This window comes from Tinamus guttatus, unplaced genomic scaffold, assembly GCF_059628265.1.
Source record: "Tinamus guttatus ecotype Peru unplaced genomic scaffold, ASM5962826v1 Tinamus_guttatus_pri_ptg000254l, whole genome shotgun sequence".
In the NCBI taxonomy this organism is placed as follows: domain Eukaryota; kingdom Metazoa; phylum Chordata; class Aves; order Tinamiformes; family Tinamidae; genus Tinamus; species Tinamus guttatus.
Window position 1 is genome coordinate 39,158 of NW_028288788.1, and position 13,157 is coordinate 52,314.

General features: G+C 51.3%; 1 protein-coding gene across 1 annotated transcript in view; it reads right to left on the bottom strand.

The window, feature by feature from the left end:
• Window positions 1-7,274, bottom strand: part of GNG7 (G protein subunit gamma 7) — a 36,306-nt gene extending 29,032 nt beyond the window's left edge. The window contains exon 1 of the mRNA XM_088526826.1: window positions 7,196-7,274. The gene's annotated coding sequence lies outside the window, so the exon portion shown is untranslated. The remainder of the gene's footprint in view (window positions 1-7,195) is intronic.
• Window positions 7,275-13,157: the final 5,883 nt, after the last annotated feature.

The following is a 13,157-nucleotide window of genomic DNA, read 5'->3' on the forward strand; positions in this document are numbered from 1 at the left end:
CCCCCTGCATACGCAGGGTCACCTAGAGCACGTGGCACAGGGCTGCGTCCAAGCGGGTTTGAAGATCTCCAGAGAAGGAGACTCCACAACCTCTCTGGGCAGCCTGTTCCAGTGCTCTGGCACCCTCACTGTTAAGAAATTTTTCCTTAAGTTCCTGTGGAACTTTTGGTGTTTCAGTTTGTGGCCATTTCCTCTAGTCCTATCAGTGGCCACCACTGAAAAGAGACCAGCCCCATCCTCCTCACTGCCTCCCTTGAGGTACTTCTAGACACTGCTCAGCTCCCCTCTCAGCCTTCTCTTCTCCAGCTGAACAGGCCCAGCTCCCTCAGCCTCTCCTCATAGGGCAGATGTTCCAGGCCCCTGATCATCCTTGTAGCCCTGCGCTGGCCTCTCTCCAGCAGCTCCACATCCCTCTTGTCCTGTGGAGCCCAGAACTGGACACAATACTCCAGATGTGGCCTCACCAGGGCTGAGTAGAGGGGCAGGATCCCCTCGACCTGCTCGAGACGCTCTTCTTAACGCACCTCAGGATCCCATTGGCCTTCTTGGCAATGAGGGCAACTGCTGCCTCATGGTCAAAACACAACAGCTTTCACACAACAGCTTTCCAACACCACGAGTTAAAAGTGTGGCAGGACTACAAATGAGTTGTCTTAAGAAAACATTAAGAACACTAAGAGGAAGCTTTAAGCCACAAGCAGCTATTCCGTGTCTCGATATTGCTGGATCATTTTATGGCCCTCCTTGGGATGTGTGCCTTCCTGCTTACCAGTAAAGCGTTGCTCAACCTCGCTCCGGTCAGCCCGGTTTACCGCGCTGAAGTCAAAGCTGTCGTGAGCAAGTGCTGTGGATTGATGCCAAGAAGCCATCTGAGGCGAAACCCAGCTCGGCTTGTTTTCCCCGCTCGCTGCTGAGCACAAACAAGGTTTTCTGTTTGTTTTTCTAAAGAGTAAAAACATGCCACTTACTGTCTGCTGGGTTTTAGGCCACGGTTTGCTTCACTCCTCTTGCCTCCACCTTCCCCAGATGGAGGAAATGAAAGGAACAGTCCCCTAGCCAAAACACTCATTTTTAATCAAAATTTAATCACTTTTTTCCCCCTCATATAGGGAACGAGACTCAAGTGGCAGCTTTTGGTGCAAATATCCAGGCGCGTACAGCTTTGAGACAGCGCATTTTCCCTTCCATTTGCTTAGGTTAATGTTGGGTTAGAACAAGAAGCTTTACAGTTTCACACAAATTCTAATAGTTTTAGGTCGCCTTTGGAAGCGCAGAAGGTTCCGAGAGCTTCCACGGGGTGGAAATCCAAGCTGAAAACTCTTGGATTAGAGGAGCGTTATGCACATAGGGGAGAGAGGTAAACACCAGAAGCCAGGTCCAAAACCGCGTGTGCACCTGAAGCAGGGTGCATAAAATGAGGAGGAAAAGCCACACGCCAGGAAAACCCAGGATCAATTCCTGCAAGCCCTCTTGCTTCCTCGCGCGCCCTGGTGCATTTTCCATGGAATTATCCACATGGCATCGTTAAGGCTGGAAGGGACCTCTACAGATCATCTAGTGCCCCCCTTTTGGAGCTCACCTTTTGGAGCGGGGGTCCGGAACGCAGCAGCAACGTCCAAAAGGGCCTGCGGTCCCGTGAATCTGCTCATCCCAAGGGCAGGCTCTTCCCAAATAAAGCAGTAGTTAATGCAGTAACAGGGCGAGGGAGAGCAGCGCTCTGGAGGAAGCGCAGTCATCAATAAGCAAACACAATCCCTGGCCACTTCCCTATAGGATAAAGGGCCTTTGGAAGGGAAAGGAGCGGATATTTCCTCCCCAGCACCCCGCTGCTTCTTGCTGGCTGCTCTTTGCAAAAGGGGAAATCGCCCCCTTCAACCACAGCCCACGTTAGAGCCCGGCTGCAGCCCCCACTTCAGGGCCTCCCAAGTTTTTCCAAGCTCCGTGTAGTTTTATAGCCTGAAAAAATAATGATGGCTTCTAAACTGCAAACAGATTTAGCCAGCAAATCGCTCGGCCCTGCAAGGTGCGTGCGAGGAGGTGATGAGTTTGCCCGGGCTCCTGCCCGCTGCCCTCCGGTCGGCAAAGGGAGCCCCAAACCAGGGATGTTCCCGTGGGCACCATTCCTGCACAGAGGTTCGAGCTGGAAGTGGAGACGGGAACAGTCTGCAAGGGGAAAAACAACAACTTTCCTTCCCGTTGAGCAGGGGAGCTCGAGCCAGCTTTGGCTTTCCGCGGAAACGAGCCTTTTGTTTGCCGGGTTTTCGGAACCGGCTCGAGGGGCCGGTCTGTCCTTGCTGGGAGGGAAAACTCGGCATGTCGCCCTGCACTGCAAAGGGGAAGGGACCGGCTACGCGCTGGGCACCGAGCGCCCACCCCGGAACACCTGCCTTTGGGTGCACGGACACGTTCAAAACGGACCCAAAACTCGGGAATTTGGGCCACTTCCTGCGCGCCCGATGCACATCCTGAAACTCCCTTCCAGGGTTGGTGCATAGCAGCCCTTGCCGGCAACGAAGCCGGAGCGGAGGACCCCAAATTCCCGGTTTAAGGGTCGGAGCGGCTCCGCCATTCCCGGTACACGCAGCTACTCGTCCCGAAGGAGGTGTCGGGCCCGCGGATTTGGGAAAAACCCTCGGTGACGTTTGGCCCTGCGTGACCGGGTGTGCTCGGGGGGCAGGGACAACGCGGAGGGCCCCTCATCTCGGAACTAGCTGGAAGCGACAGCGTTGGCAGCGTCAAACATCCCCCGAGGACGGAGCTCCCTCGGAGCCGTGGGACCACGAGGAAGACGGATCGGCCGCTCCGGCCCAGGAATGGGGCGGGAAGCCAAAGGGCCCTTCCATGGGCACCTTCTTCCCGCGGGCATCCCGGCAGCGGCAGATCTCGGAGCAGGCCAGAACTCCGATGGGGATTAATACGAAAGTGTAGGAAAAAAAGATTAAAGAACAGGCAAATGCTGACAATTCACAGACTCGTCTTGATTACGCCCTAGGATTTTTAAAAGGGATTTGAAAATGTTACAAAGCATAAAAATCAAAGACGCAGCGTCACACGGCAAATAAGATGGCAACCCCGCTGCCTTTATGTGTATTTTAGGGAAAAAAGAGCGGAGAGAAGCGCTCGGGATGCGACCGGCAGCGGAGGAGCCGTCCCTACCCCTTCCTGCTCTAGGCCCAGGCCGTCGCCCGCAGCCCGGGATGCGGATTCCGGGGATGCGGATCCATGGCGCTCATTCACCCCGTTATGTAACGCAGACAGTCATGGAAAACGCAGCTGTCAAACGGCAGGAGGCTCCTTTGGAGATGCCTGACGGATCCCTCACCGGGAATCCCGGGAGCTGTTACGTGCTGCTCCATAGGCCGACATTAAAGCATCCCGAGGCGGCCCTGCTGAGCCGGCTCCGCACGGGACCGTGACTCATGGAATGGGATAACCAGGAGCCACCGCCAGCGCCCCCAAACTCAGCCAAAGGGAGGAAAAACCACAGCAGCAAAGGGGCAGGCCCTTGGAATCACACACTTAACGGGATAACCAGCTTTGGGCTGAGTTCTGCTGCTTTCCTCTAATAGCAGGCAAAAGCTGTTGCTCCAGACGCAGACTTTATCACGGCTCTAAAAATGCACATCTATAAACAGTAAACCGTTATCAAACACATGGACAAACAGCACCAAACGCCCATGGCAAAGGATCATTTGTCAAGTTTAAGTTTTTCCCATTAATTCCTCCAAGGAACGGGCAGGTTCGTTTTTCCCTGACCGCAGAAATCCTGCCGTTTTCCAGCGCGCGGCCCAGGATTTTTGCTAAGGAACAGCCGCCGCAGCCAGGGCACATTTGCTCTTGGAAGCGTGTTGCAAACTGCCAAGTTGCTGGGAAGTCTGTCCTGGCAGCTGGCTCTGGAAGCTCCCGCAAGCCCTAAAAAGGGCAGGTTTGGAGGAGAGCCTTCCCGGAGCGCTCCGCACACCTCCGGGATCAACCTTCCCGGCCTCCAAACCCTGGAGCAGAACCAACCAACCCGCCTGTCACTTCCAGGTCCCTCCAAAGGCCCATTCCGAGCGGCACCTGCTTTGGGGAATTGCCTCCCGACCGTGCGTTCCCGCCCGGGCTTTGTTTTTCCTCCGAGGAAAAAGAGGGAAAAGGTTAAAATAAACCTCGTGGGCAGCAGCATTCCATTCGCGAGAGTTCATTCTTAAAAAGACAAACTAATTCCTCGGGAAATATTTGGGGTTACAACTCTGCTTAGCAGGATCTTGTCAAACACTTCCAAGCTTGCAGAGAGCCAGTAACACACTCAAGAGCAGTCCATGGAAATAACAGGACTTATTTCAGGAGAGAGCTATTTCTGAAGGCTTTACTTACAGGGTGCCAATTTCCTAAAACTGTTTGGAAAATCAAATTTCAAAATGTACAAACACTAATGGAACAAGAATGTGCTGTAGCAACAGTCCCCTTTTGCTAGGGGATACACTAGGGATGTTTCTGAACTTTCCAATTCACTTTTGTCTCCCTCCAAAAAATCACCTTTTCCTCCTTTCAGAGCTCTGATTGAGAACAACAAACTGAGTGACTGCAGTGAACAATATTTATTTATAGAGTTTATTACTAATAAAAACTCCTTTTTTTAGCAAATTGCTCCAGCTATTTTAAAGAAATCAAGCCAGTGACAATACACTCCTGATGAGGTTAAACCTAAGCATCGTGGTAGTAAAGATTATATATATCTCTATATCTATACCCCTACCAGGGCACTTTTATGATGGATCTGATGGCACTTGAAGAATTATAAATTCCAGGAATCCATCTGTGCTTCCCTTTGGTATTTACAGCGTAATGGATTCTCCCTTGCTGCTGCAGGGGGATATTTTTTCAGCTCCTCTTCCTGTTTCAAGCAGCTGTTAAGCTGCTGCACAGCTTAAAAACCCTCTTTTTTTGGAGGGTGTCAGTGACCTGAAAGAACTTTTATATTGCTCTATGCCTCTAGCTTATTCTGCCATTGCATGAAGTGAAAAAGAAATGAAGACAAATATCTTCATCCGGAAGGATTTAGAAGCAAGGTTAATCGTTTCCATTTAAATGTGGATGCTTCTCCTGGGATACATTTTTTATCTCAGAGCAACTTCTGAGGTGATTTCAATGTGCTTTTATATAAGTGCCCTATCTTCTAGGGGCTATCAAGCAATTTTGTCTAGTCAATTAGCAAGAAAATGAAATAAATGTGTTAATGAATCCAGGGAAAACAGGGTGCTCTCGATGTATCGGTGATTGCTAGGCCAGGGCAGGGTTATTTCTGCAAAGGTAAGTCACCAATAAAGCCCCTGTCTTCTTATAACATTAAAACACTGCTTCATAAATAGGAACAGGGAGCTGTTGTGCATGTTCTGCAGCAGCAACGAGCTGCTGGTTACTCACCGTGCAGAGCAACCAAAGTGCCCACAAACAGGTCCTGACAACACAGACCAAATCTGGCAGTGACAATTTGTGCCTCAATCTGACTTCAGGAACCTGCTAAAAAGCCCAGAGCAGACGGGGCAGGGAGATGCACCCCCTCCAAAAAAAAAACCCCGCAGATCTGAGCAACCAGATCTGCTTTTGAGGCAGAGATTGGCACAAGCGTTTCCTGTTTGGAGTCCTAACACAATACGGAAATGCAGACGTCTCCATTAGTTTTCCTTTGTTGTTGTTTTTCTCCCCAATGTCCTTATGTTTTAAATTAGCTCTCCAGTTCCCTGTGACTCACAACAAGGCCCTGCAGTACCCCCAAGCATCCCCGCTCTCGTGGAGGGGAGGCCAAGTGCAAAAAGTGGGACAAAATGACGCAAGGAAGCGCAGCCCGAGGACGTCCTTAGGAAAGGGGGAAAGGACAGACGGTCACATGGTGACACCCAGCTCCTAGTGCATTTGTTAACGAGGATGCCAGTCAATTACTCACTGCAAATTGTTTCAGGGAGTTGCAATTACTCAACTTGCCGGAGAATCCTGCCGCTCCTCGGAGCACGAGCAGGATCGCGCGGAGCCGCGCTGCGCTCGGGGATGCACTGCCCTCTCTTGGAGGTTTAACTCAGGATCCCAAACTCAAAACCAGGCTCAGGAAAGGGCACTGGAGAGCAACACGCTAAGGGCATCGCTTAAAAAATAACCTATGTGCAAGGGACAACGAGTAACTGTGCTAAAGCTCCCTGCTGCTGCGCGGCCCTGAGGAATGAAGCTGAAGAGCTGCTTCAAGGTAGGTCAATTTTAACTAATAACCTTGCAGGTACTTTTGGACAACCTCATCAAAACTTTAATCTTCTCACCTGGAATTGTAAGGCAGATAATGCACGGCCCAACTGTGCCTCTCATGGGGTATATGATAACATCTAAAAAGACTGGCGATACCCTGTTGTGTTAAAAATCATCATCGAGAATGGAATTCAGGGGGAAAAAAGTCTGAATTACAGGTGACAGCTACATGGGAAAATTGTTTTTCTGTGTGACCTTGGGGGATTTTAGACACCTAACATCCTACTGAAATCAAAAGGAATTTGAGCAACTAAATCACAGACATGGACTTTCATAGTTTACCTCTCCAGCAAGAAAACAGGAGTAGTCTCCATCTGAAAGTCTGAGTTAAAACCAAAGAGTTACCTTTGCAAAGGCCAGAGAACCTACTTTACTGCTGGGAGATATAGCCCCTCTCCTAGTATTTGAAAGCTCCAATTTTTACAGCTGAGATGTCTGAAGTTTAGGCAGAATTTATTGATCAGCCCCCTGAGAAACACAGCCTTAGAAGGCAGACGCCTAAGCAATGTCCCTGTGAGCAACGAGGGGGCAGGACACGGATTCCGAGACAGAAAGGGGAGCCCAAATATTGAAAAATTACTATTATTGAAAATAATAGTAATAGTAGCCTGCAAGCACAGAGTGTGCAGAACCGATGGCTGCGGTCACTGTAACTCTGCACAGGGCAAGGAAATAGAGGCCAGTTTTTAATCACAGAGGAGACGGCCCTTCCCGAGGATGCTGAATGAGGACAACCTTCTCGTACGCCCTGATCTTTCCTTGGGAATCACGGTCTTTCCGAGCGCAGAACGCGCAGCCGGGTGCCCGTCCCACGAGAGGCTCCTGCTTCAGGGAGCCGAGGATACGACTCCAAAAATTAACGGCGAGGCAGGACAGATGTTTTGGATGACTTTGCGGCGCGCCGTTGCACAAAACATACCTGTTTAGGGAGTGCTCAAGGTGTTGTCCTTAGCGCAAAGGCCGATGCTTTCTCTCGCTTGGAAAAATGGACAGTTGCCCTAAAAGAAAGGGAAAAAAAAGAGCTTTCAGCAATGAAAACATTACTGCAGGGAACACTTTCTGCACCGAGCTTTGAAGCGACCAGCTGGAGCATTTCCCGTGTTCCTAGCATTCTTTTGATGAGGAAACTAGTTATATGTCTCCAAAGACCCTCTTTCCATTGACGATGGGGTAGAAACAGGCACTATTTCCTCCTCATTCGAGCCAAGGTTAGACTTGGCTATTGCAGGTACGGCCATGGAGGCAGAGAGCCGGTCGGCACCCGGTGTAATTCGGATTTGGGTCTGCAGATGGCTCCATCGCCCCGAAAACCGCTCGCCAAAAGACAAAAAAGACAAAACCCCACGGGGTGCAGAAGGGGGGAGAAGCGTTTGGGGTGCTTAGTCAGCCGTCAATCACCCCCTCTTTGTCATCTGCTGCCAACAATGATGCCGCCAAGGCAAGAAAGCCATCACACACCCGCATTGTATTCCTCCAAAATGGAACGCTGCAATCCAGAAGCTACAACAAAAGAAAGCGGAGAAAAATAGCCCGCAGAACTCATGAAAGTCAAAGAAAAGGAGTGACAGCGACAAATTTAACTAAAGGGGAAGGCTCCTCTGCAGGATTTCATTTTTTGTTCCTCGCCGCAATGATCAAATTAAAAAACCCACACGCTTAAATTAAGTACAAGTTAAAGGGGAGTCAGAAATACAGTCATTCAGCACCACTATTTAGGTTAGGAAAATTGCCGCATTCGATTCCTTTGTCAAGGGAGAGAGAATAAAAATCTGCGAAAGCAAATGAGACGTTCGGATGCATCTCATAAACGAGATCAAGGAGATCTCGGATATGGATTTATGGGGAAGGACCTGGCTCTGGTCCCCGGCAAAGCAGCGGGGCCAACGGCAGGACACGGGGCTGTGCAAAGCGCCCGTGTCCCCATCGTGGGCACTGGGACACACGGCCCACCACGTGGTACCCGTGTTCTTAAGGGACTGCATATGTTGGTGCCCATGTCTTAAAGAGCAGAAAGCAGCAGGGCACAGGAGTGCCCAGGCCCGCTTGCCTAATTAAGTCTTACTAAGTCTAACTAATTAAGTCTTTGCTCAGGAACCTCCACAATGTTTAAGTGACACATTTGGAAGCCCTCTGATAAGAGCCTGGCACCACCGAAGGCCGCCATCCTTGGCCTTGACCTCAGTGTCACTGGGATTCACCCGTATATTCCCACCACGGCGTGTCTGAAGCTTCCCAGGTTACTGGGATTGCTGGTGGCACGGGGGGACTTCAGCACTTCCAGGAGGGAAATTCCATGAGGGAAACGGGGCCACCGAGGCCGCTCCGAGGCCACAGCAGGAGACGAAACCCTCTCTAGCGATCAGGAGAAGACCTGATCCACACTGGAACGTTCACCAAAGGAAAACACACCGGGAATACACAATACTACCGTGACTGCAGGTAGGAGCACGCCGTGAGCTTCTGCAAGCTTAGCTTGCTTTTAAGTTGAGATAAAAACAGGCCCCCGGTAGCGAAGGCTGGGGCTGCAACAGGCCACAGGGCAAAAGCTCCGTCGCTCCTGCTGCTCCGGCTGTTTTCATGGCAACAGGGCGAAACCAGGCGCTGGAAACTCTGCAAGGGCAAGTCGCTGCACAGCTCGTTTCTCCGGGGAACTGTTTAATGTCTAATCATTAACAGTAAAAAACACCCGAGATAAAAGTCAACGAGTGATACACTGAAGCGACGGGGCATTACAGTCGCCAGGAAGCGCGCGATGGTTGCTTGTTCCTGTTATGGCTCTCCCCTGTTTCCCCTGAAGAGGGGAACGGCTTCTCAGGAAACAGGATAAATTAGAATTAGAAAGACGCGTTTATTTGTTCTTCAGACCCAAGCAGCGAGGCCGCGTGCTCGAGCGCGCTGCGGGCGGCCTGGCCAGGCAGGCTCCCCCAAATTGGGGCATTTTAGGCTGCTATTAGGTGCTACTGAAGCACCAAAAGTTCCACAGGAACTTCAGGAAAAATTTCTTAGCAGTGAGGGTGACAGAGCCCTGGAACAGGCTGCCCAGAGAGGTTGTGGAGTCTCCTTCTCTGGAGATCTTCAAACCCGCTTGGACGCAGCTCTGTGCCACGTGCTCTAGGTGACCCTGCGTGTGCAGGGGGTTGGACTAGGTGACCTCGAGAGGTCCCTGCCAACCCTCAGCATTCTCTGATTCTATTAAAGACGAGGGGCAAGTGCCGGCCGCATGCGCCGCAACCAAGGGAAGCGCTGCAGGGCGTAAGGAAAAGGCTCTCCACAAATTCAGTCAAAAGAGAAATAAATAGAGGGCAGCAGCCAGGCCCACATCTCTGCACGCTTCCTGCAGCTGAACGTTTATTGGTCCTAACATCACTGTTTACCACTACTAACGCCCCAGGATTTTATTTATATCAAAACCCCTCAGGTTTTATGCTGTGCTTGGGAGCTTCACCAAAACAGGCTTTTAAATACATATTTAGAAAGTATTTAGAATAACGCTTTGCCCTTTTTTAGTTATCTTCTCTCAAAAGCTCCTTAAGCAGCAGTAGTTGCTTCCCAGCTAACCTGGTGTTGAGGAATCTCAACTGCCTCATTGTCGTCACGCTGGCGCTCCTAAAAATCCTCGATTGGAGAGTTGGGAAGCTCCCGAAATCTGTTGTCCTGGAGCCAGGACATGAGCGGGGCAGCGGGAACGCGAGCCGCTCCGCCGGCGGCCGTGCCGGGGACGGAGCACGTTGCGGAGCACGTTATGGAACAAGCTGTTCCCTGCGCGCCGGGGCCGGCAGGGCCTCCGAGCGCGGGACTCCCTCCGCTGGCTCCGTTTTTAAGGCAAGGAGGGTTCGGAGCGAAGCCGCGAGCGGTTCCTGTCGCACCAGGAACCGAGTCCTCGGCCCGAGGGCGCTGCTTTATTTTGCATTTGGGTGACTTCAGTAGGTCCCAACCAGGTCCCTCTGCCAAATCCAGCCCAAATCCAACCCCCTCCATCTACCTGGTGCTTAAGCAGGCTGCATCCTATCAGTCCATGCAGGAATTTGAACCTGGGATTCCAACATATGGCAGCAGCATCCACAGGAAAAACAGGAGGGAGTATGGCTTGATTTGTGCAGTGGGCAACAGCTTTGAGGGTGACATTAGTGAATCTAGGAGGAGCCGTTAGATGTGCAGAGGTAGCAAATTCAGCAAGTTCTAACAAGAAAAGCAATTGCACCCGAGAGTCTTTGGCTTCTCGGAGTCAGGAACTCGAGAAACAAACTTGTGTGCAGGGAAGAACGTGGATCCCGACGCTCCTGCGCGGTCGCGAGTCCAGGAAGACGCTGGTACCGTCCCCCAGGGCGCCAGCCCTTGTGCCCCGTCCCACCCTCGTCCCCTAACGAGTTTCCTCCACCGCAGCTAATTAGCTCGTTAAGCTTGACACAACATTTCCTGTCCCTCCACCAGTTTTCCCCACGTCCTTTCCCGGCCATCCTGCTCTAATCCAAGGCTAAGACAATTTCCCTGTGAATTTGCTCATGGCTTATCACCAGGATAAACGAAAGGCCGAGTGTTGCCTGCAGACGGATCCTATTTCACCTACAAAACAACAGCAAACACAGCGTTACCCAAACAGGCGCTCCCGGCTGTAGGAAGCGGTTGTGCGAGTACAGCCGAACGGCAGCACCTCGGGAAGCGAGGCCCGGAGCGGCGCGATCCCGCTGCTCCGATGGCTCACGGCCCTCCGCTATTTCGGGAACGCTCGTGCGCGGGTGGGATTGGATTTGTGCTCCCGTGACTGACAACAACTCACCCGGAGACGCTGCATCCCGGCCCCGCTGCTGCTTTGAGCTTTGTGCCTCTGCAGCACTGCCAAGGAGGAACAGAGCACAGGTGAGGACACTTGCACGGAGCATTTGTCACCAGAACAGCATTTTTCCCATTTTTAATTCTCACAAACACACACCTATGCTGATCAAGAACACTTTCTAGAATGCTAAAGGAATATAAGAGTTAATCACTCCTTCCAGTCTCTGGTAGGTGTCATCCCAGATCCCTAGAAAGAAAAGCTGAGGGTGGGATAATAACGCAGAGGACATTAACTGTTTAATTAGTAATGAGAAGAGGCATTTTCTGATCAGTCAGAAGCGCTGCTTTTTTAAGCCTAACGTTGACTGGTAGAAGCACTGCAATGTAGGCGAATTCCTCTCCGGTTGTTCACCTCCGGGGGAACAATCCGCAATCCCCAGCGCCTTTAACGGCCCCAAAAAGCAACGTGGGGGGCACGGGGCTCCCCAGAACGGCCGGAGCAGGGGCTGCCAGCTGGAAAAGCGCCCGGCTCTGCGCGTGGGACGCGGCTTCCATCCCAAGGAGCTGCCCAAGCGGGATGGGGTCAGGGATGCGCCCGCTTCGCATTCAAGGCGAGCGGCCACCAGCTGCAGCCACTTTATCCGATATTCCGGAGCGAGCCCTTCCTCGGCCTCCAGAACGCCAACGGCTCGTGCCCCACGGGGCTCTTGGAAGATAATTACAGCTCTAAAGGCCGGGATGCTCTTCCAAAGTCCGCGCGCTGGCAGCCGAGCGGCCCCAGCTGCGGCCACGGAGCTGCCGGGGACAGCGGCCCCGGTTAGATCTAAGCCAACAAATGTAAAACCCTCCTTTCAGCAGCGTCCTAGGCTTAAAATCCTGCCTATATTGCCATTCTGTTGACGTCTTCACAAAGTGTCCCGGCTATTTAGCACATGCAGTTACAGATCAGTCTTTAAAGAAAATTCTCTACCCTCAACTACTTGCTACAAAAGACCGTAACGCCACAGATTTGAGCACTGACAAATGCATTTGGCATAGCACCTCTGCAGTGTAAATCAGCAGAAAATGTAATTTTTTTTCTCTCTTTTCCCAGAAGGATATTCACAGCAAGCTCCTTTGGGATGCAGGGCAGGATTTATGCTGAATAGACTGCAGACTCACCAAAACAGTAAAGAAATCCGCCTTTTCCCTAGCAGCTTTTTCCGTGGCCACCCTTTCCAGGGCTTCCTTCCAGCCACAGGGAATGCCACAGCTCCAAGGAGGGTTTGAATGCATTCAAAGAAGCAGAGCACATGCACTGCAACCTGAAGGGTGGATTTGGGATGGATGAGGAGCTCTAGAAGCCAAACTGGGTGCACTGGACTGCAGGGGAAACTAGGGGATAAAACCACCGATGTGTTCACAAAACCGCGTTCCTGGATGATGCTTTGAGCATCCATTTGTTTCCCAGAGGATGAGCACGGCCCTGGGTCTCCCATGCACAGCTGATCCAAACTAACAGAGGTCAGGGAGACACCCCTGGATACACACTCATAGCCTGGAAAACAAATAATTCTGGAAGCATCCGAGGGCAAAGCAGCACAGCCACAAACTGGAAGCAAAGGCGACGACGTGATCAGATCTGCCGGTTTCTTTCCAAGTGCTGCCGTGTTCCTCCTCGGTAGGTCCTTTCCTACAGGAATATCAGCCCATGAACAACCCCCAGCTCCTGCAGGAACAGGAATCCCTTTTCCCTACCTTGAATCACTCTTCTGATCAGCATTTAATTCCATCCTACCTGCAATTATCTTTCCCTTGCTGAAGAAAACAAGGTGAAGTGTCCTTGGTTAACAGATTTAACACGCTCCTTCATTGCTATTCCAGGGACCTGGAACCTTCCATTTCCCTGGAATGAGCAGCCCACCACAAGAAACCTGCAAAATTAGACTTATTCTCTGTGCAACACGGAAAAAAAGTCAGTTTAAAAAACAGCAACTCCCAAATTTCCAGGCTTACAGACCTTCCTCTCCAAACGTCACTTCAATCCAAGTCTTATAAGAGATTAACCCGCTCAATATTACTTTATTTTAACATAATCTTCCTGCTTTCAGCTGCTCAATATTACTTTA